This window comes from Passer domesticus, unplaced genomic scaffold, assembly GCF_036417665.1.
Source record: "Passer domesticus isolate bPasDom1 unplaced genomic scaffold, bPasDom1.hap1 HAP1_SCAFFOLD_55, whole genome shotgun sequence".
In the NCBI taxonomy this organism is placed as follows: Eukaryota; Metazoa; Chordata; class Aves; order Passeriformes; family Passeridae; genus Passer; species Passer domesticus.
Genome location: NW_026990163.1, coordinates 148957 through 171258, shown reverse-complemented (window position 1 = coordinate 171258; position 22302 = coordinate 148957).

Below are 22302 nucleotides of genomic sequence, written 5' to 3'. Positions count from 1 at the left end.
ACCGTTTTCTGACCAGTGGGCTACAAAACATGTCACAGCCATAGCACACTCTGCCACAGGACAGTCCATAGTCCAGAGGGCCCACTCTTCCATCCAAAGGATCCTTGATCAACAGAGACAGGGAGTCCACATAGTATCTCCCATTGAGAGACTGGCCAAGGCCCTTGATGTGCTCAACTTTTTGAACAACTCCCCCAGTCATCAGGCATTTTATATTTAATTGGCAGCCCAATAAAAAGAAAAGCCACCTGTCTTGATCAAAGACCCTGAATCCAAACAAATTATGGGCCCTTTCCCATTCATTACTTGGGAGGGAGGATATGCTTGTGTCTCTACAGCAGCAGGCCCAAGACGGATCCCAGCAAAAAACATCAAACCCTTCTGCCAATGGCGAGGCAAACACCAGAGCCACCATCAGAAAAACAGAACAAAAGCCTAAGAGAGACAGCAGCAGCCTGGAAAAGAAGAAGAAGAAGGACAGCAGAAGATCTCCTAAGCAGTGTGGACCACACAGACCAACACCAAGAGAGCTCAGACACCACTAACTGCGATATACCGCTTAACAATTGGAAAAACTGTATTCTAGCCTTGATATTTGATTCTTCTAATAAGCTGACTTCAAACCCTTGCCTTACAGAAGAGAAAGTTTAGTGGGACCAGAATTTCAGTTTCACATTGCAATCTCCCTATCTCTTTACTTTCAGGCCACCCAAGCCTCCACCCAATACTAAATTAGCTAAAGTCAAAGGATGCTGTCTTTTGTTGCCACTGCAGCAGGAAGCTGGATGCTCCTCACTATGCCGCATGCCTTCGGATGGGTGGTTCCATAGTCAAGCCACAATTTCTTGCCCATGGCCACGCATGTCAACCTCTTCTCACATAGGGAATCAGTATACCAGAGCGTCCAGCTGCTCACAGATCAAATCAATAAGATCCAGACAAAAGGCAACAACGACTGGCTCACTGGACTTTTGAAAGACTGGGGCACGAAAGGCTGGCTTTCATCTTTACGTCCAACAGTATGAAGTTTAATAAGTCTAAGTGCCGAGTTCTGCATTTTGGCCACAAAAATCCCCTACAGCGTTACAGGCTGGGGACGGTGTGGCTGGATAGTGTTCAGGCAGAAAGGGACCTGGGGGTGCTGGTTGACAGCCGATTGGATATGAGCCAGCAATGTGCCTTGGTGGCCAAGGAGGCCAACGGCCTCCTGGCCTACATTAGGACTTGTCTGACCAGCAGGAGCAGGGAGGTCATTCTCTCCCTGTACTCTGCACTGGTGAGGCCACATCTTGAGTACTGTGTCCAGTTCTGGGCCCCTCAATTTAGGAAGGATATTGAGATACTTGAGCGTGTCCAGAGGAGAGCAACGAGGTTGGTGAGGGGCTTGGAAAACAAGCCCTACGAGGAACGTCTGAGGGAGCTGGGGTTGTTTAGCCTGGAGAAGAGGAGGCTTAGAGGTGACCTTATTGCTCTCTGCAACTTCCTGAAGGGAGGTTGTAGACAGGTGGGGGTCGGTCTCTTCCACCGGGTAGCAACTGACAGAACAAGGGGACACAGTCTCAAGCTACGTCAGGGAAGGTATAGGTTAGATATTAGGAAAAAATTTTCACTGAAAGAATAATAAAGCACTGGAATTGTCTTCCCAGGGAGGTGGTGGAATCACCATCACTGGATGTGTTTAAAAAAAGACTGGACATGCCACTTGGTGCTATAGTCTAGTTGAGATGTTAGGGCATAGGTTGGACTTGATGATCTTAGAGGTCTCTTCCAAACTCATGATTCTGTGATTCTGTGATTCTGTGATTTAGTCAAGACTGTTTTGTGGGCTTTGTTTCTTGTATTCATTGTCTTGGTTATTCTATCCAGTTTTGCTCAACGCATGCAAAAGTCCATGGCAGAAGCCTTCATTCCTGAAAACAAAAAGGGGGCAGTTGTGGAGGCCCAGGGGCCTGCCATTGAACTGTAATACCTTAGGGCAAAGGGGACCAAGGTGAAACAGAGAAACCCCTCTGAATGCAAGGCTCTCACCCATGGCCACTTGCAGCCTCTTGCAATCCGCAGGTTTTGTTGCTATCACCCACTTCAACTGCCATTTTTTCCTTAGATCTACTCTCCAGAGAATGTTCTCCTCTCTCTTCTCCCCTGCTGGTCCTGGCTTCACCCCTTCTCCCCCCCGAATGAAACCCTCAGACCCCAGCCTCATTTTCTCTCCGTCCCTGGACCCTCTTCATGGCAATGCACAGCGTTTGGAGTTCCACACAAAGACCCGTCTCTGGCCTCATTCATCAGCACTTGAAGCAAGTGTGCTCCGGCCTCTGGGAGTGCAGCTCGCTCACACGGGCTCACTGTGGACACGCCGCAATCACACAGTCATTGAGTGCACCAGAGAACCTGGCCTCTACTAAAAGGCATGAATGCCACAGCCCACCCAACCCAATGCCTTGCATGTCTCTACTTTTTCCTTCTTCTCTCACCTCTCATGTCACTTTCCCCATTGCCTCTCTCTGGCAGCTTGGCTTCTCTCTCTCCTGGCTGCAGCTTCAGCCACATGTGTGACACTGCAGGGACAGCCTGACCCACAGGGAAGTGGGAGAGGACTCTTTGTCAGCAACTGAAGTGACAGAACAAGGGGGAATGGGATGAAACTGCAAGAGCTGGAATCCATTCCATGATGGGAAGAAGTTCTTTCCTGTCAGGGTGCTTGTCCCTGACACAGGGACCAGCGCAGAGAGCCTGTGCATGCCCCATGCCAGGGAACATCCAAGGCCAGCTTGGACAGGGGCCGCAGCAACCTGCTGTGCTGGGAGGCTGCTCAGCTTGGAACCAGATGATCCTTAGGGTCCCTTCCAAGCCAAACCATTCAAGGATTTCATCATTCCACCATGCCCACCTCCCAGTGTGGAGCGGCCCTGAAACTTCTGTGACATCACAGCTCCCACAGTGTTCCAGGTGGAACGTCCAGCACCTGGAAACCACCACAGCAGACACTCTGCCTGCTGCCAGCGCTCAGTTGGCGCTCGCTCTGCGCTCTGCCCGTCAGCACTCAACTGTTGCTGCTGCTGCCTGGCCTTTTCCTGCTGCCTGCTCTGGAGCACCAATCCCAGCAGGATGAGCACTGCTGCGCCAGTGGAGGTACAGTGCCATTCCAGGGAGGGGGCAGCCTGCTTGAGCAGGCTGCAGCCACGTGGCAATGGATGGTGTGGGACAGGAACCCCACTGTGACATTGTGCTGTCTCTTTCAGACTGCCAGAGACACTGTGGTGGCGATGGAAGTGGACATGGTGCAGGATGAGGAAGAAATGATGGAGGTGGACGTGGAAGAGCAGGTTGAGGAGATGGAAGTAGATGTGGAGGATGACATCGAGGAGATGGAAGTGGACGAGAAGGATGAGGAGGAGCCCATGGTCCTTGGATGAAGATGGAGCCCCACAAGTAAGACAGGCAGATGCTCCCCATGCCCTGCCCACAGACACAGTGGCTGCCCTGGCGCCAGGCTGGGGCTGGGCTGGATGGCCCCGCTCAGGGACACGCTGCCCACAGGGGGCCTGGATTGTGCTGCCACAAGCACCAGCCCTGGCCTGCCCTGCACTTGCCTGGAGCCACACCAGCCCTGCCAGCCCTGTCCCAACTCCTGGGGCCCAGCTGGGCCCAGTGCTGGCAGCTGACTCCAGCTTTGCTTCTTTCTTCCTTCCAGGACTGCTGGAGATGACGGCCGTACATATTACACCTGTGTATATATGTTTGAAAAGTTAGAAGATTTTTGTAAATATGTTCTTAGGTTAGTAGTTCTTTGTAAATATGTTTTGAAGATTGTTAGTCCATAGGATCCCATATAAATATGTGCTGTAGATTGTTGTTGTTGTTGTTATAAGGATTGTTGTAATGAAATGTGTTCTGTAAATCCTCGTGTTTGCCGATGATCAGCAAATAAATACTGCTTCTTTATAAAACTTCACTTCTCCTTCTCATTCCTTTGGGCACTGTCAGAAGCCCGGACCTCCCCCTGACCATCCTAAATGATCCCAGCCCCAGCCAGGGGGCTTTAAATCCCTGGCAGGGGGTTCGGAGACCCTGGCATGTAACCAAAGACCTCTGTGCCTTTGAATTTAACCCATAAAGCATGTTACCACCTTTATGTCAAGAATTAAAAGTCACAAAAATTTAGATAGTCTAGTAATAGTAATCACAAAGTGAACGGAAAGCATTTAGAGCACTGTACACAGAGGTTTTGAACCTTGTACGAAAGAGTTTGGTATTATCTACATAGATAGAAAAATGTGGGCGTACCCTGTCCTTCCTCTTTCTTCTCCCTAGCATCCATATGAAAGACGATATTACCATTCACAAATTGGTTTCAAGTAGAAAGTCACTATCTAACTTAAGTAATAGGTATTAAAACATTCTTGCAAACATAGTATAGGCAGGTTTTAATATAAAAGATAACACCAACCCAAGAGGCAAAAAGAGTACCTTAAGCTGAGCTGCTGAACAAACCTCAGCAGGCCAGCAAAAAATGTTTTAGACAAAACATAAAAATCAACCTTAAGAGAGTGAACCACATACTTCTCAACTCTTCCTTCGACAGCTAAGTTAGAGAAAAAGAGACTTTTAACATACCTCAAAATCCCCTCAACCAAAGAAAACCCAAGAGGCACAGGCAGCGTTTGCACAGTTGGGATTTCCACTTGTTCCGGGATCCCGGGGCTGGAGCTCCCTGGGGCTGCTGCCACGGCCACCCCGCGGCTGGGGGTCCCTGTGCACAGGGGGTCCCACTGACACCACTGCTGCCGCTGGCCACTGCTGCTGCTCCTGGGCTGGGGCACAGCCGCGTCCCCAAGAGCTGAGCTGTCACCAGCACAGAGGGGGCTCTCACTGCACTGGCCCCTGCAGCCATGCCACCAAAGCAAGGCAGGAAACTTTCAGCCACCCTTCCTGCTGCAGCCACAGCCACTCCTGGCTCCAGAGCCGCCATCAGCCCACAGGGATGCAAAATCCACCTGCCCGCTCTCAAGGCCCTGACAGCCTTGGCAACTGTGGCACCTGCATCTAGGCTGCTGCAGGGGCTGAGGTTTAAGGCTTGCAGCCTCCAAAGGCTCCGGGCTCTGCTTCCCACCCTGCTCTGCACTGCCCTGGCTCCGCATTGCTCAAGAGACAAAAGCCAAGCCAGGGGATCCTCACCCTGCCCAAATTGCTGAATTGACTGCAGTCCTTAGGACCTTCTCCACTTTCAAAGAACCTCTTCATTTGATCACTGATTCGGCAGATGTCTATGGCCTAGTGCAGCGGGCTGAAAATTCCATTTTCAAAGACATTTCTAACCCCAACTAGAGCATTTGCTTTCCCCTTTCATTTCTCTTTTGTCCCACAGACAACACCCACGCTATATCATGCACACAAGGTCTCATACCACCCTTCCTGCATTTATAGTAGGCCATGCTAGAGCAGATGCCTCAGCAATGCTTCTCCAAACCTGCCTACGGAATGTTTCTGAACAGGCTAGGATCCGCCACCACTTCTACCATCAAAACATTCCTGCACCGCTCAGCATCTTTAAAATTACCCAAGATCAGGCAAGATTCATGGCAGCCACCTGCCCAAATTGTCAGCAACGTGCCTTTGCTTCTGTCAGAGCTGCACTCAATCCAAGAGGACTAAAGACTCTCCAGATCGGGCAATCTCACATCACACACCAAGCCCCTTTTGGGAGACTAAAATACATCCCCGTCTCAATCCACACCGACAACGCTGCGGCTTTCGCCTTTGCCCATGCTGGTGAGAAATCAAAAGATGCTATAAAACGTTCCTTTTTAGCCTTTTCCACCTTCCCTGTTCCACAGGAAATTAAAACTGATCACGGTCCTGCTAATACCTCCCACTGATTCCAACCGTTTTCTGACCAGTGGGCTACAAAACATGTCACAGCCATACCACACTCTGCCACAGGACAGTCCATAGTCCAGAGGGCCCACTCTTCCATCCAAAGGATCCTTGATCAACAGAGACAGGGAGTCCACATAGTATCTCCCATTGAGAGACTGGCCAAGGCCCTTGATGTGCTCAACTTTTTGAACAACTCCCCCAGTCATCAGGCATTTTATATTTAATTGGCAGCCCAATAAAAAGAAAAGCCACCTGTCTTGATCAAAGACCCTGAATCCAAACAAATTATGGGCCCTTTCCCATTCATTACTTGGGAGGGAGGATATGCTTGTGTCTCTACAGCAGCAGGCCCAAGACGGATCCCAGCAAAAAACATCAAACCCTTCTGCCAATGGTGAGGCAAACACCAGAGCCACCATCAGAAAAACAGAACAAAAGCCTAAGAGAGACAGCAGCAGCCTGGAAAAGAAGAAGAAGAAGGACAGCAGAAGATCTCCTAAGCAGTGTGGACCACACAGACCAACACCAAGAGAGCTCAGACACCACTAACTGCGATATACCGCTTAACAATTGGAAAAACTGTATTCTAGCCTTGATATTTGATTCTTCTAATAAGCTGACTTCAAACCCTTGCCTTACAGAAGAGAAAGTTTAGTGGGACCAGAATTTCAGTTTCACATTGCAATCTCCCTATCTCTTTACTTTCAGGCCACCCAACCCTCCACCCAATACTAAATTAGCTAAAGTCAAAAGATGCTGTCTTTTGTTGCCACTGCAGCAGGAAGCTGCATGCTCCTAACTATGCCGCATGCCTTCGCATGGGTGGTTCCATAGCCAAGCCACAATTTCTTGCCCATGGCCACGCTTGTCAACCTCTTCTCACATAAGGACTCAGTATACCAGAGCGGCCAGCTGCTCACAGATCAAATCAACAAGATCCAGACGAAAGACAACAACGACTGGCTCACTGGACTTTTGAAAGACTGGGGCATGAAAGGCTGGCTTTCACCTTTAGTTAAGACTGTTTTGTGGGCTTTGTTTCTGGTATTCATTGTCTTGGTTATTCTATCAATTTTTGCTCAACGCATGCAAAAGTCCATGGCAGAAGCCTTCATTCCTGAAAACAAAAAGGGGGCAGTTGTGGAGGCCCAGGGGCCTGCCATTGAACTGTAATACCTTAGGGCAAAGGGGACCAAGGTGAAACAGAGAAACCCCTCTGAATGCAAGGCTCTCACCCATGGCCACTTGCAGCCTCTTGCAATCCGCAGGTTTTGTTGCTATCACCCACTTCAACTGCCATTTTTTTCCTTAGATCTACTCTCCAGAGAATGTTCTCCTCTCTCTTCTCCCCTGCTGGTCCTGGCTTCACCCCTTCTCCCCCCCGAATGAAACCCTCAGACCCCAGCCTCATTTTCTCTCTGGCCCTGGACCCTCTTCATGGCAATGCACAGCGTTTGGAGTTCCACACAAAGACCCGTCTCTGGCCTCATTCATCAGCACTTGAAGCAAGTGTGCTCCGGCCCCTGGGAGTGCAGCTCGCTCACACGGGCTCACTGTGGACACACCGCAATCACACAGTCATTGAGTGCACCAGAGAACCTGGCCTCTACTAAAAGGCATGAATGCCACAGCCCACCCAACCCAATGCCTTGCATGTCTCTACTTTTTCCTTCTTCTCTCACCTCTCATGTCACTTTCCCCATTGCCTCTCTCTAGCAGCTTGGCTTCTCTCTCTCCTGGCTGCAGCTTCAGCCACATGTGTGACACTGCAGGGACAGCCTGACCCACAGGGAAGTGGGAGAGGACTCTTTGTCAGCAACTGAAGTGACAGAACAAGGGGGAATGGGATGAAACTGCAAGAGCTGGAATCCATTCCATGATGGGAAGATGTTCTTTCCTGTCAGGGTGCTTGTCCCTGACACAGGGACCAGCGCAGAGAGGCTGTGCATACCCCATGCCCACCAACATCCAAGGCCAGCTTGGACAGGGGCCGCAGCAACCTGCTGTGCTGGGAGGCTGCTCAGCTTGGAACCAGATGATCTTTAGGATCCCTTCCAAGCCAAACCATTCAAGGATTTCATCATTCCACCATGCCCACCTCCCAGTGTGGAGCGGCCCTGAAACTTCTGTGACATCACAGCTCCCACAGTGTTCCAGGTGGAACGTCCAGCACCTGGAAACCACCACAGCAGACACTCTGCCTGCTGCCAGCGCTCAGTTGGCGCTCGCTCTGCGCTCTGCCCGTCAGCACTCAGCTGTTGCTGCTGCTGCCTGGCCTTTTCCTGCTGCCTGCTCTGGAGCACCAATCCCAGCAGGATGAGCACTGCTGCGCCAGTGGAGGTACTGTGCCATTCCAGGGAGGGGGCAGCCTGCTTGAACAGGCTGCAGCCACGTGGCAATGGATGGTGTGGGACAGGAACCCCACTGTGACATTGTGCAGTCTCTTGCAGACTGCCAGAGACACTGTGGAGGAGATGGAAGTGGACATGGTGCAGGATGAGGAAGAAATGATGGAGGTGGACGTGGAAGAGCAGGTTGAGGAGATGGAAGTAGATGTGGAGGATGACATCGAGGAGATGGAAGTGGACGAGAAGGATGAGGAGGAGCCCATGGTCCTTGGATGAAGATGGAGCCCCACAAGTAAGACAGGCAGATGCTCCCCATGCCCTGCCCACAGACACAGTGGCTGCCCTGACGCCAGGCTGGGGCTGGGCTGGATGGCCCCGCTCAGGGACACGCTGCCCGCAGGGGGCCTGGATTGTGCTGCCACAAGCACCAGCCCTGGCCTGCCCTGCACTTGCCTGGAGCCACACCAGCCCTGCCAGCCCTGTCCCAGCTCCTGGGGCCCAGCTGGGCCCAGTGCTGGCAGCTGACTCCAGCTTTGCTTCTTTCTTCCTTCCAGGACTGCTGGAGATGACGGCCGTACATATTACACCTGTGTATATATGTTTGAAAAGTTAGAAGATTTTTGTAAATATGTTCTTAGGTTAGTAGTTCTTTGTAAATATGTTTTGAAGATTGTTAGTCCATAGGATCCCATATAAATATGTGCTGTAGATTGTTGTTGTTGTTGTTATAAGGATTGTTGTAATGAAATGTGTTCTGTAAATCCTCGTGTTTGCCGATGATCAGCAAATAAATACTGCTTCTTTATAAAACTTCACTTCTCCTTCTCATTCCTTTGGGCACTGTCAGAAGCCCGGACCTCCCCCTGACCATCCTAAATGATCCCAGCCCCAGCCAGGGGGCTTTAAATCCCTGGCAGGGGCTTTGGAGGCCCTGGCATGTAGCCAAAGACCCCTGTGCCTTTGAATTTAACTCATAAAGCAAGTTACCACCTTTATGTCAAGAATTAAAAGTCACAACAATTTAGATAGTCTAGTAATAGTAATCACAAAGAGAACGGAAAACATTTAGAGCACTGTACACAGAGGTTTTGAACCTGGTACGAAAGAGTTTGGTATTATCTACATAGATAGAAAAATTTGGGCGTACCCTGTCCTTCCTCTTTCTTCTCCCTAGCATCCATATGAAAGACGATATTACCATTCACAAATTGGTTTCAAGTAGAAAGTCACCATCTAACTTAAGTAATAGGTATTAAAACATTCTTGCAAACATAGTATAGGCAGGTTTTAATATAAAAGATAACACCAACCCAAGAGGCAAAAAGAGTACCTTAAGCTGAGCTGCTGAACAAACCTCAGCAGGCCAGCAAAAAATGTTTTAGACAAAACATAAAAATCAACCTTAAGAGAGTGAACCACATACTTCTCAACTCTTCCTTCGACAGCTAAGTTAGAGAAAAAGAGACTTTTAACATACCTCGAAATCCCCTCAACCAAAGAAAACCCAAGAGGCACAGGCAGCGTTTGCACAGTTGGGATTTCCACTTGTTCCGGGATCCCGGGGCTGGAGCTCCCTGGGGCTGCTGCCACGGCCACCCCGCGGCTGGGGGTCCCTGTGCACAGGGGGTCCCACTGACACCACTGCTGCCGCTGGCCACTGCTGCTGCTCCTGGGCTGGGGCACAGCCGCGTCCCCAAGAGCTGAGCTGCCACCAGCACAGAGGGGGCTCTCACTGCACTGGCCCCTGCAGCCATGCCACCAAAGCAAGGCAGGAAACTTTCAGCCACCCTTCCTGCTGCAGCCACAGCCACTCCTGGCTCCAGAGCCGCCATCAGCCCACAGGGATGCAAAATCCACCTGCCCGCTCTCAAGGCCTTGACAGCCTTGGCAACTGTGGCACCTGCATCTAGGCTGCTGCAGGGGCTGATGTTTAAGGCTTGCAGCCTCCAAAGGCTCCGGGCTCTGCTTCCCGGCCTGCCCTGCACTGCCCTGGCTCCGCATTGCTCAAGAGACAAAAGCCAAGCCAGGGGATCCTCACCCTGCCCAAATTGCTGAATTGACTGCAGTCCTTAGGACCTTCTCCACTTTCAAAGAACCTCTTCATTTGATCACTGATTCGTCAGATGTCTATGGCCTAGTGCAGCGGGCTGAAAATTCCATTTTCAAAGACATTTCTAACCCCAACTAGAGCATTTGCTTTCCCCTTTCATTTCTCTTTTGTCCCACAGACAACACCCACGCTATATCATGCACACAAGGTCTCATACCACCCTTCCTGCATTTATAGTAGGCAATGCTAGAGCAGATGCCTCAGCAATGCTTCTCCAAACCTCCCTACGGAATGTTTCTGAACAGGCTAGGATCCGCCACCACTTCTACCATCAAAACATTCCTGCACCGCTCAGCATCTTTAAAATTACCCAAGATCAGGCAAGATTCATGGCAGCCACCTGCCCAAATTGTCAGCAACGTGCCTTTGCTTCTGTCAGAGCTGCACTCAATCCAAGAGGACTAAAGACTCTCCAGATCGGGCAATCTCACATCACACACCAAGCCCCTTTTGGGAGACTAAAATACATCCCCGTCTCAATCCACACCGACAACGCTGCGGTTTCTGCCCCTGCCCATGCTGGTGAGAAATCAAAAGATGCTATAAAACGTTCCTTTTTAGCCTTTTCCACCTTCCCTGTTCCACAGGAAATTAAAACTGATCATGGTCCTGCTAATACCTCCCACTGATTCCAACCGTTTTCTGACCAGTGGGCTACAAAACATGTCACAGCCATACCACACTCTGCCACAGGACAGTCCATAGTCCAGAGGGCCCACTCTTCCATCCAAAGGATCCTTGATCAACAGAGACAGGGAGTCCACATAGTATCTCCCATTGAGAGACTGGCCAAGGCCCTTGATGTGCTCAACTTTTTGAACAACTCCCCCAGTCATCAGGCATTTTATATTTAATTGGCAGCCCAATAAAAAGAAAAGCCACCTGTCTTGATCAAAGACCCTGAATCCAAACAAATTATGGGCCCTTTCCCATTCATTACTTGGGAGGGAGGATATGCTTGTGTCTCTACAGCAGCAGGCCCAAGACGGATCCCAGCAAAAAACATCAAACCCTTCTGCCAATGGCGAGGCAAACACCAGAGCCACCATCAGAAAAACAGAACAAAAGCCTAAGAGAGACAGCAGCAGCCTGGAAAAGAAGAAGAAGAAGGACAGCAGAAGATCTCCTAAGCAGTGTGGACCACACAGACCAACACCAAGAGAGCTCAGACACCACTAACTGCGATATACCGCTTAACAATTGGAAAAACTGTATTCTAGCCTTGATATTTGATTCTTCTAATAAGCTGACTTCAAACCCTTGCCTTACAGAAGAGAAAGTTTAGTGGGACCAGAATTTCAGTTTCACATTGCAATCTCCCTATCTCTTTACTTTCAGGCCACCCAAGCCTCCACCCAATACTAAATTAGCTAAAGTCAAAGGATGCTGTCTTTTGTTGCCACTGCAGCAGGAAGCTGGATGCTCCTCACTATGCCGCATGCCTTCGGATGGGTGGTTCCATAGTCAAGCCACAATTTCTTGCCCATGGCCACGCATGTCAACCTCTTCTCACATAGGGAATCAGTATACCAGAGCGTCCAGCTGCTCACAGATCAAATCAATAAGATCCAGACAAAAGGCAACAACGACTGGCTCACTGGACTTTTGAAAGACTGGGGCACGAAAGGCTGGCTTTCATCTTTACGTCCAACAGTATGAAGTTTAATAAGTCTAAGTGCCGAGTTCTGCATTTTGGCCACAAAAATCCCCTACAGCGTTACAGGCTGGGGACGGTGTGGCTGGATAGTGTTCAGGCAGAAAGGGACCTGGGGGTGCTGGTTGACAGCCGATTGGATATGAGCCAGCAATGTGCCTTGGTGGCCAAGGAGGCCAACGGCCTCCTGGCCTACATTAGGACTTGTCTGACCAGCAGGAGCAGGGAGGTCATTCTCTCCCTGTACTCTGCACTGGTGAGGCCACATCTTGAGTACTGTGTCCAGTTCTGGGCCCCTCAATTTAGGAAGGATATTGAGATACTTGAGCGTGTCCAGAGGAGAGCAACGAGGTTGGTGAGGGGCTTGGAAAACAAGCCCTACGAGGAACGTCTGAGGGAGCTGGGGTTGTTTAGCCTGGAGAAGAGGAGGCTTAGAGGTGACCTTATTGCTCTCTGCAACTTCCTGAAGGGAGGTTGTAGACAGGTGGGGGTCGGTCTCTTCCACCGGGTAGCAACTGACAGAACAAGGGGACACAGTCTCAAGCTACGTCAGGGAAGGTATAGGTTAGATATTAGGAAAAAATTTTCACTGAAAGAATAATAAAGCACTGGAATTGTCTTCCCAGGGAGGTGGTGGAATCACCATCACTGGATGTGTTTAAAAAAAGACTGGACATGCCACTTGGTGCTATAGTCTAGTTGAGATGTTAGGGCATAGGTTGGACTTGATGATCTTAGAGGTCTCTTCCAAACTCATGATTCTGTGATTCTGTGATTCTGTGATTTAGTCAAGACTGTTTTGTGGGCTTTGTTTCTTGTATTCATTGTCTTGGTTATTCTATCCATTTTTGCTCAACGCATGCAAAAGTCCATGGCAGAAGCCTTCATTCCTGAAAACAAAAAGGGGGCAGTTGTGGAGGCCCAGGGGCCTGCCATTGAACTGTAATACCTTAGGGCAAAGGGGACCAAGGTGAAACAGAGAAACCCCTCTGAATGCAAGGCTCTCACCCATGGCCACTTGCAGCCTCTTGCAATCCGCAGGTTTTGTTGCTATCACCCACTTCAACTGCCATTTTTTTCCTTAGATCTACTCTCCAGAGAATGTTCTCCTCTCTCTTCTCCCCTGCTGGTCCTGGCTTCACCCCTTCTCCCCCCCGAATGAAACCCTCAGACCCCAGCCTCATTTTCTCTCTGGCCCTGGACCCTCTTCATGGCAATGCACAGCGTTTGGAGTTCCACACAAAGACCCGTCTCTGGCCTCATTCATCAGCACTTGAAGCAAGTGTGCTCCGGCCCCTGGGAGTGCAGCTCGCTCACACGGGCTCACTGTGGACACACCGCAATCACACAGTCATTGAGTGCACCAGAGAACCTGGCCTCTACTAAAAGGCATGAATGCCACAGCCCACCCAACCCAATGCCTTGCATGTCTCTACTTTTTCCTTCTTCTCTCACCTCTCATGTCACTTTCCCCATTGCCTCTCTCTAGCAGCTTGGCTTCTCTCTCTCCTGGCTGCAGCTTCAGCCACATGTGTGACACTGCAGGGACAGCCTGACCCACAGGGAAGTGGGAGAGGACTCTTTGTCAGCAACTGAAGTGACAGAACAAGGGGGAATGGGATGAAACTGCAAGAGCTGGAATCCATTCCATGATGGGAAGATGTTCTTTCCTGTCAGGGTGCTTGTCCCTGACACAGGGACCAGCGCAGAGAGGCTGTGCATACCCCATGCCCACCAACATCCAAGGCCAGCTTGGACAGGGGCCGCAGCAACCTGCTGTGCTGGGAGGCTGCTCAGCTTGGAACCAGATGATCTTTAGGATCCCTTCCAAGCCAAACCATTCAAGGATTTCATCATTCCACCATGCCCACCTCCCAGTGTGGAGCGGCCCTGAAACTTCTGTGACATCACAGCTCCCACAGTGTTCCAGGTGGAACGTCCAGCACCTGGAAACCACCACAGCAGACACTCTGCCTGCTGCCAGCGCTCAGTTGGCGCTCGCTCTGCGCTCTGCCCGTCAGCACTCAGCTGTTGCTGCTGCTGCCTGGCCTTTTCCTGCTGCCTGCTCTGGAGCACCAATCCCAGCAGGATGAGCACTGCTGCGCCAGTGGAGGTACAGTGCCATTCCAGGGAGGGGGCAGCCTGCTTGAGCAGGCTGCAGCCACGTGGCAATGGATGGTGTGGGACAGGAACCCCACTGTGACATTGTGCAGTCTCTTGCAGACTGCCAGAGACACTGTGGAGGAGATGGAAGTGGACATGGTGCAGGATGAGGAAGAAATGATGGAGGTGGACGTGGAAGAGCAGGTTGAGGAGATGGAAGTAGATGTGGAGGATGACATCGAGGAGATGGAAGTGGACAAGAAGGATGAGGAGGAGCCCATGGTCCTTGGATGAAGATGGAGCCCCACAAGTAAGACAGGCAGATGCTCCCCATGCCCTGCCCACAGACACAGTGGCTGCCCTGACGCCAGGCTGGGGCTGGGCTGGATGGCCCCGCTCAGGGACACGCTGCCCGCAGGGGGCCTGGATTGTGCTGCCACAAGCACCAGCCCTGGCCTGCCCTGCACTTGCCTGGAGCCACACCAGCCCTGCCAGCCCTGTCCCAGCTCCTGGGGCCCAGCTGGGCCCAGTGCTGGCAGCTGACTCCAGCTTTGCTTCTTTCTTCCTTCCAGGACTGCTGGAGATGACGGCCGTACATATTACACCTGTGTATATATGTTTGAAAAGTTAGAAGATTTTTGTAAATATGTTCTTAGGTTAGTAGTTCTTTGTAAATATGTTTTGAAGATTGTTAGTCCATAGGATCCCATATAAATATGTGCTGTAGATTGTTGTTGTTGTTGTTATAAGGATTGTTGTAATGAAATGTGTTCTGTAAATCCTCGTGTTTGCCGATGATCAGCAAATAAATACTGCTTCTTTATAAAACTTCACTTCTCCTTCTCATTCCTTTGGGCACTGTCAGAAGCCCGGACCTCCCCCTGACCATCCTAAATGATCCCAGCCCCAGCCAGGGGGCTTTAAATCCCTGGCAGGGGCTTTGGAGGCCCTGGCATGTAGCCAAAGACCCCTGTGCCTTTGAATTTAACTCATAAAGCAAGTTACCACCTTTATGTCAAGAATTAAAAGTCACAACAATTTAGATAGTCTAGTAATAGTAATCACAAAGAGAACGGAAAACATTTAGAGCACTGTACACAGAGGTTTTGAACCTGGTACGAAAGAGTTTGGTATTATCTACATAGATAGAAAAATTTGGGCGTACCCTGTCCTTCCTCTTTCTTCTCCCTAGCATCCATATGAAAGACGATATTACCATTCACAAATTGGTTTCAAGTAGAAAGTCACCATCTAACTTAAGTAATAGGTATTAAAACATTCTTGCAAACATAGTATAGGCAGGTTTTAATATAAAAGATAACACCAACCCAAGAGGCAAAAAGAGTACCTTAAGCTGAGCTGCTGAACAAACCTCAGCAGGCCAGCAAAAAATGTTTTAGACAAAACATAAAAATCAACCTTAAGAGAGTGAACCACATACTTCTCAACTCTTCCTTCGACAGCTAAGTTAGAGAAAAAGAGACTTTTAACATACCTCGAAATCCCCTCAACCAAAGAAAACCCAAGAGGCACAGGCAGCGTTTGCACAGTTGGGATTTCCACTTGTTCCGGGATCCCGGGGCTGGAGCTCCCTGGGGCTGCTGCCACGGCCACCCCGCGGCTGGGGGTCCCTGTGCACAGGGGGTCCCACTGACACCACTGCTGCCGCTGGCCACTGCTGCTGCTCCTGGGCTGGGGCACAGCCGCGTCCCCAAGAGCTGAGCTGCCACCAGCACAGAGGGGGCTCTCACTGCACTGGCCCCTGCAGCCATGCCACCAAAGCAAGGCAGGAAACTTTCAGCCACCCTTCCTGCTGCAGCCACAGCCACTCCTGGCTCCAGAGCCGCCATCAGCCCACAGGGATGCAAAATCCACCTGCCCGCTCTCAAGGCCTTGACAGCCTTGGCAACTGTGGCACCTGCATCTAGGCTGCTGCAGGGGCTGATGTTTAAGGCTTGCAGCCTCCAAAGGCTCCGGGCTCTGCTTCCCGGCCTGCCCTGCACTGCCCTGGCTCCGCATTGCTCAAGAGACAAAAGCCAAGCCAGGGGATCCTCACCCTGCCCAAATTGCTGAATTGACTGCAGTCCTTAGGACCTTCTCCACTTTCAAAGAACCTCTTCATTTGATCACTGATTCGTCAGATGTCTATGGCCTAGTGCAGCGGGCTGAAAATTCCATTTTCAAAGACATTTCTAACCCCAACTAGAGCATTTGCTTTCCCCTTTCATTTCTCTTTTGTCCCACAGACAACACCCACGCTATATCATGCACACAAGGTCTCATACCACCCTTCCTGCATTTATAGTAGGCAATGCTAGAGCAGATGCCTCAGCAATGCTTCTCCAAACCTCCCTACGGAATGTTTCTGAACAGGCTAGGATCCGCCACCACTTCTACCATCAAAACATTCCTGCACCGCTCAGCATCTAAAATTACCCAAGATCAGGCAAGATTCATGGCAGCCACCTGCCCAAATTGTCAGCAACGTGCCTTTGCTTCTGTCAGAGCTGCACTCAATCCAAGAGGACTAAAGACTCTCCAGATCGGGCAATCTCACATCACACACCAAGCCCCTTTTGGGAGACTAAAATACATCCCCGTCTCAATCCACACCGACAACGCTGCGGTTTCTGCCCCTGCCCATGCTGGTGAGAAATCAAAAGATGCTATAAAACGTTCCTTTTTAGCCTTTTCCACCTTCCCTGTTCCACAGGAAATTAAAACTGATCATGGTCCTGCTAATACCTCCCACTGATTCCAACCGTTTTCTGACCAGTGGGCTACAAAACATGTCACAGCCATACCACACTCTGCCACAGGACAGTCCATAGTCCAGAGGGCCCACTCTTCCATCCAAAGGATCCTTGATCAACAGAGACAGGGAGTCCACATAGTATCTCCCATTGAGAGACTGGCCAAGGCCCTTGATGTGCTCAACTTTTTGAACAACTCCCCCAGTCATCAGGCATTTTATATTTAATTGGCAGCCCAATAAAAAGAAAAGCCACCTGTCTTGATCAAAGACCCTGAATCCAAACAAATTATGGGCCCTTTCCCATTCATTACTTGGGAGGGAGGATATGCTTGTGTCTCTACAGCAGCAGGCCCAAGACGGATCCCAGCAAAAAACATCAAACCCTTCTGCCAATGGCGAGGCAAACACCAGAGCCACCATCAGAAAAACAGAACAAAAGCCTAAGAGAGACAGCAGCAGCCTGGAAAAGAAGAAGAAGAAGGACAGCAGAAGATCTCCTAAGCAGTGTGGACCACACAGACCAACACCAAGAGAGCTCAGACACCACTAACTGCGATATACCGCTTAACAATTGGAAAAACTGTATTCTAGCCTTGATATTTGATTCTTCTAATAAGCTGACTTCAAACCCTTGCCTTACAGAAGAGAAAGTTTAGTGGGACCAGAATTTCAGTTTCACATTGCAATCTCCCTATCTCTTTACTTTCAGGCCACCCAAGCCTCCACCCAATACTAAATTAGCTAAAGTCAAAGGATGCTGTCTTTTGTTGCCACTGCAGCAGGAAGCTGGATGCTCCTCACTATGCCGCATGCCTTCGGATGGGTGGTTCCATAGTCAAGCCACAATTTCTTGCCCATGGCCACGCATGTCAACCTCTTCTCACATAGGGAATCAGTATACCAGAGCGTCCAGCTGCTCACAGATCAAATCAATAAGATCCAGACAAAAGGCAACAACGACTGGCTCACTGGACTTTTGAAAGACTGGGGCACGAAAGGCTGGCTTTCATCTTTACGTCCAACAGTATGAAGTTTAATAAGTCTAAGTGCCGAGTTCTGCATTTTGGCCACAAAAATCCCCTACAGCGTTACAGGCTGGGGACGGTGTGGCTGGATAGTGTTCAGGCAGAAAGGGACCTGGGGGTGCTGGTTGACAGCCGATTGGATATGAGCCAGCAATGTGCCTTGGTGGCCAAGGAGGCCAACGGCCTCCTGGCCTACATTAGGACTTGTCTGACCAGCAGGAGCAGGGAGGTCATTCTCTCCCTGTACTCTGCACTGGTGAGGCCACATCTTGAGTACTGTGTCCAGTTCTGGGCCCCTCAATTTAGGAAGGATATTGAGATACTTGAGCGTGTCCAGAGGAGAGCAACGAGGTTGGTGAGGGGCTTGGAAAACAAGCCCTACGAGGAACGTCTGAGGGAGCTGGGGTTGTTTAGCCTGGAGAAGAGGAGGCTTAGAGGTGACCTTATTGCTCTCTGCAACTTCCTGAAGGGAGGTTGTAGACAGGTGGGGGTCGGTCTCTTCCACCGGGTAGCAACTGACAGAACAAGGGGACACAGTCTCAAGCTACGTCAGGGAAGGTATAGGTTAGATATTAGGAAAAAATTTTCACTGAAAGAATAATAAAGCACTGGAATTGTCTTCCCAGGGAGGTGGTGGAATCACCATCACTGGATGTGTTTAAAAAAAGACTGGACATGCCACTTGGTGCTATAGTCTAGTTGAGATGTTAGGGCATAGGTTGGACTTGATGATCTTAGAGGTCTCTTCCAAACTCATGATTCTGTGATTCTGTGATTCTGTGATTTAGTCAAGACTGTTTTGTGGGCTTTGTTTCTTGTATTCATTGTCTTGGTTATTCTATCCAGTTTTGCTCAACGCATGCAAAAGTCCATGGCAGAAGCCTTCATTCCTGAAAACAAAAAGGGGGCAGTTGTGGAGGCCCAGGGGCCTGCCATTGAACTGTAATACCTTAGGGCAAAGGGGACCAAGGTGAAACAGAGAAACCCCTCTGAATGCAAGGCTCTCACCCATGGCCACTTGCAGCCTCTTGCAATCCGCAGGTTTTGTTGCTATCACCCACTTCAACTGCCATTTTTTCCTTAGATCTACTCTCCAGAGAATGTTCTCCTCTCTCTTCTCCCCTGCTGGTCCTGGCTTCACCCCTTCTCCCCCCCGAATGAAACCCTCAGACCCCAGCCTCATTTTCTCTCCGTCCCTGGACCCTCTTCATGGCAATGCACAGCGTTTGGAGTTCCACACAAAGACCCGTCTCTGGCCTCATTCATCAGCACTTGAAGCAAGTGTGCTCCGGCCTCTGGGAGTGCAGCTCGCTCACACGGGCTCACTGTGGACACGCCGCAATCACACAGTCATTGAGTGCACCAGAGAACCTGGCCTCTACTAAAAGGCATGAATGCCACAGCCCACCCAACCCAATGCCTTGCATGTCTCTACTTTTTCCTTCTTCTCTCACCTCTCATGTCACTTTCCCCATTGCCTCTCTCTGGCAGCTTGGCTTCTCTCTCTCCTGGCTGCAGCTTCAGCCACATGTGTGACACTGCAGGGACAGCCTGACCCACAGGGAAGTGGGAGAGGACTCTTTGTCAGCAACTGAAGTGACAGAACAAGGGGGAATGGGATGAAACTGCAAGAGCTGGAATCCATTCCATGATGGGAAGAAGTTCTTTCCTGTCAGGGTGCTTGTCCCTGACACAGGGACCAGCGCAGAGAGGCTGTGCATACCCCATGCCCACCAACATCCAAGGCCAGCTTGGACAGGGGCCGCAGCAACCTGCTGTGCTGGGAGGCTGCTCAGCTTGGAACCAGATGATCTTTAGGATCCCTTCCAAGCCAAACCATTCAAGGATTTCATCATTCCACCATGCCCACCTCCCAGTGTGGAGCGGCCCTGAAACTTCTGTGACATCACAGCTCCCACAGTGTTCCAGGTGGAACGTCCAGCACCTGGAAACCACCACAGCAGACACTCTGCCTGCTGCCAGCGCTCAGTTGGCGCTCGCTCTGCGCTCTGCCCGTCAGCACTCAGCTGTTGCTGCTGCTGCCTGGCCTTTTCCTGCTGCCTGCTCTGGAGCACCAATCCCAGCAGGATGAGCACTGCTGCGCCAGTGGAGGTACTGTGCCATTCCAGGGAGGGGGCAGCCTGCTTGAACAGGCTGCAGCCACGTGGCAATGGATGGTGTGGGACAGGAACCCCACTGTGACATTGTGCAGTCTCTTGCAGACTGCCAGAGACACTGTGGAGGAGATGGAAGTGGACATGGTGCAGGATGAGGAAGAAATGATGGAGGTGGACGTGGAAGAGCAGGTTGAGGAGATGGAAGTAGATGTGGAGGATGACATCGAGGAGATGGAAGTGGACGAGAAGGATGAGGAGGAGCCCATGGTCCTTGGATGAAGATGGAGCCCCACAAGTAAGACAGGCAGATGCTCCCCATGCCCTGCCCACAGACACAGTGGCTGCCCTGACGCCAGGCTGGGGCTGGGCTGGATGGCCCCGCTCAGGGACACGCTGCCCGCAGGGGGCCTGGATTGTGCTGCCACAAGCACCAGCCCTGGCCTGCCCTGCACTTGCCTGGAGCCACACCAGCCCTGCCAGCCCTGTCCCAGCTCCTGGGGCCCAGCTGGGCCCAGTGCTGGCAGCTGACTCCAGCTTTGCTTCTTTCTTCCTTCCAGGACTGCTGGAGATGACGGCCGTACATATTACACCTGTGTATATATGTTTGAAAAGTTAGAAGATTTTTGTAAATATGTTCTTAGGTTAGTAGTTCTTTGTAAATATGTTTTGAAGATTGTTAGTCCATAGGATCCCATATAAATATGTGCTGTAGATTGTTGTTGTTGTTGTTATAAGGATTGTTGTAATGAAATGTGTTCTGTAAATCCTCGTGTTTGCCGATGATCAGCAAATAAATACTGCTTCTTTATAAAACTTCACTTCTCCTTCTCATTCCTTTGGGCACTGTCAGAAGCCCGGACCTCCCCCTGACCATCCTAAATGATCCCAGCCCCAGCCAGGGGGCTTTAAATCCCTGGCAGGGGCTTTGGAGGCCCTGGCATGTAGCCAAAGACCCCTGTGCCTTTGAATTTAACTCATAAAGCAAGTTACCACCTTTATGTCAAGAATTAAAAGTCACAACAATTTAGATAGTCTAGTAATAGTAATCACAAAGAGAACGGAAAACATTTAGAGCACTGTACACAGAGGTTTTGAACCTGGTACGAAAGAGTTTGGTATTATCTACATAGATAGAAAAATTTGGGCGTACCCTGTCCTTCCTCTTTCTTCTCCCTAGCATCCATATGAAAGACGATATTACCATTCACAAATTGGTTTCAAGTAGAAAGTCACCATCTAACTTAAGTAATAGGTATTAAAACATTCTTGCAAACATAGTATAGGCAGGTTTTAATATAAAAGATAACACCAACCCAAGAGGCAAAAAGAGTACCTTAAGCTGAGCTGCTGAACAAACCTCAGCAGGCCAGCAAAAAATGTTTTAGACAAAACATAAAAATCAACCTTAAGAGAGTGAACCACATACTTCTCAACTCTTCCTTCGACAGCTAAGTTAGAGAAAAAGAGACTTTTAACATACCTCGAAATCCCCTCAACCAAAGAAAACCCAAGAGGCACAGGCAGCGTTTGCACAGTTGGGATTTCCACTTGTTCCGGGATCCCGGGGCTGGAGCTCCCTGGGGCTGCTGCCACGGCCACCCCGCGGCTGGGGGTCCCTGTGCACAGGGGGTCCCACTGACACCACTGCTGCCGCTGGCCACTGCTGCTGCTCCTGGGCTGGGGCACAGCCGCGTCCCCAAGAGCTGAGCTGCCACCAGCACAGAGGGGGCTCTCACTGCACTGGCCCCTGCAGCCATGCCACCAAAGCAAGGCAGGAAACTTTCAGCCACCCTTCCTGCTGCAGCCACAGCCACTCCTGGCTCCAGAGCCGCCATCAGCCCACAGGGATGCAAAATCCACCTGCCCGCTCTCAAGGCCTTGACAGCCTTGGCAACTGTGGCACCTGCATCTAGGCTGCTGCAGGGGCTGATGTTTAAGGCTTGCAGCCTCCAAAGGCTCCGGGCTCTGCTTCCCGGCCTGCCCTGCACTGCCCTGGCTCCGCATTGCTCAAGAGACAAAAGCCAAGCCAGGGGATCCTCACCCTGCCCAAATTGCTGAATTGACTGCAGTCCTTAGGACCTTCTCCACTTTCAAAGAACCTCTTCATTTGATCACTGATTCGGCAGATGTCTATGGCCTAGTGCAGCGGGCTGAAAATTCCATTTTCAAAGACATTTCTAACCCCAACTAGAGCATTTGCTTTCCCCTTTCATTTCTCTTTTGTCCCACAGACAACACCCACGCTATATCATGCACACAAGGTCTCATACCACCCTTCCTGCATTTATAGTAGGCAATGCTAGAGCAGAT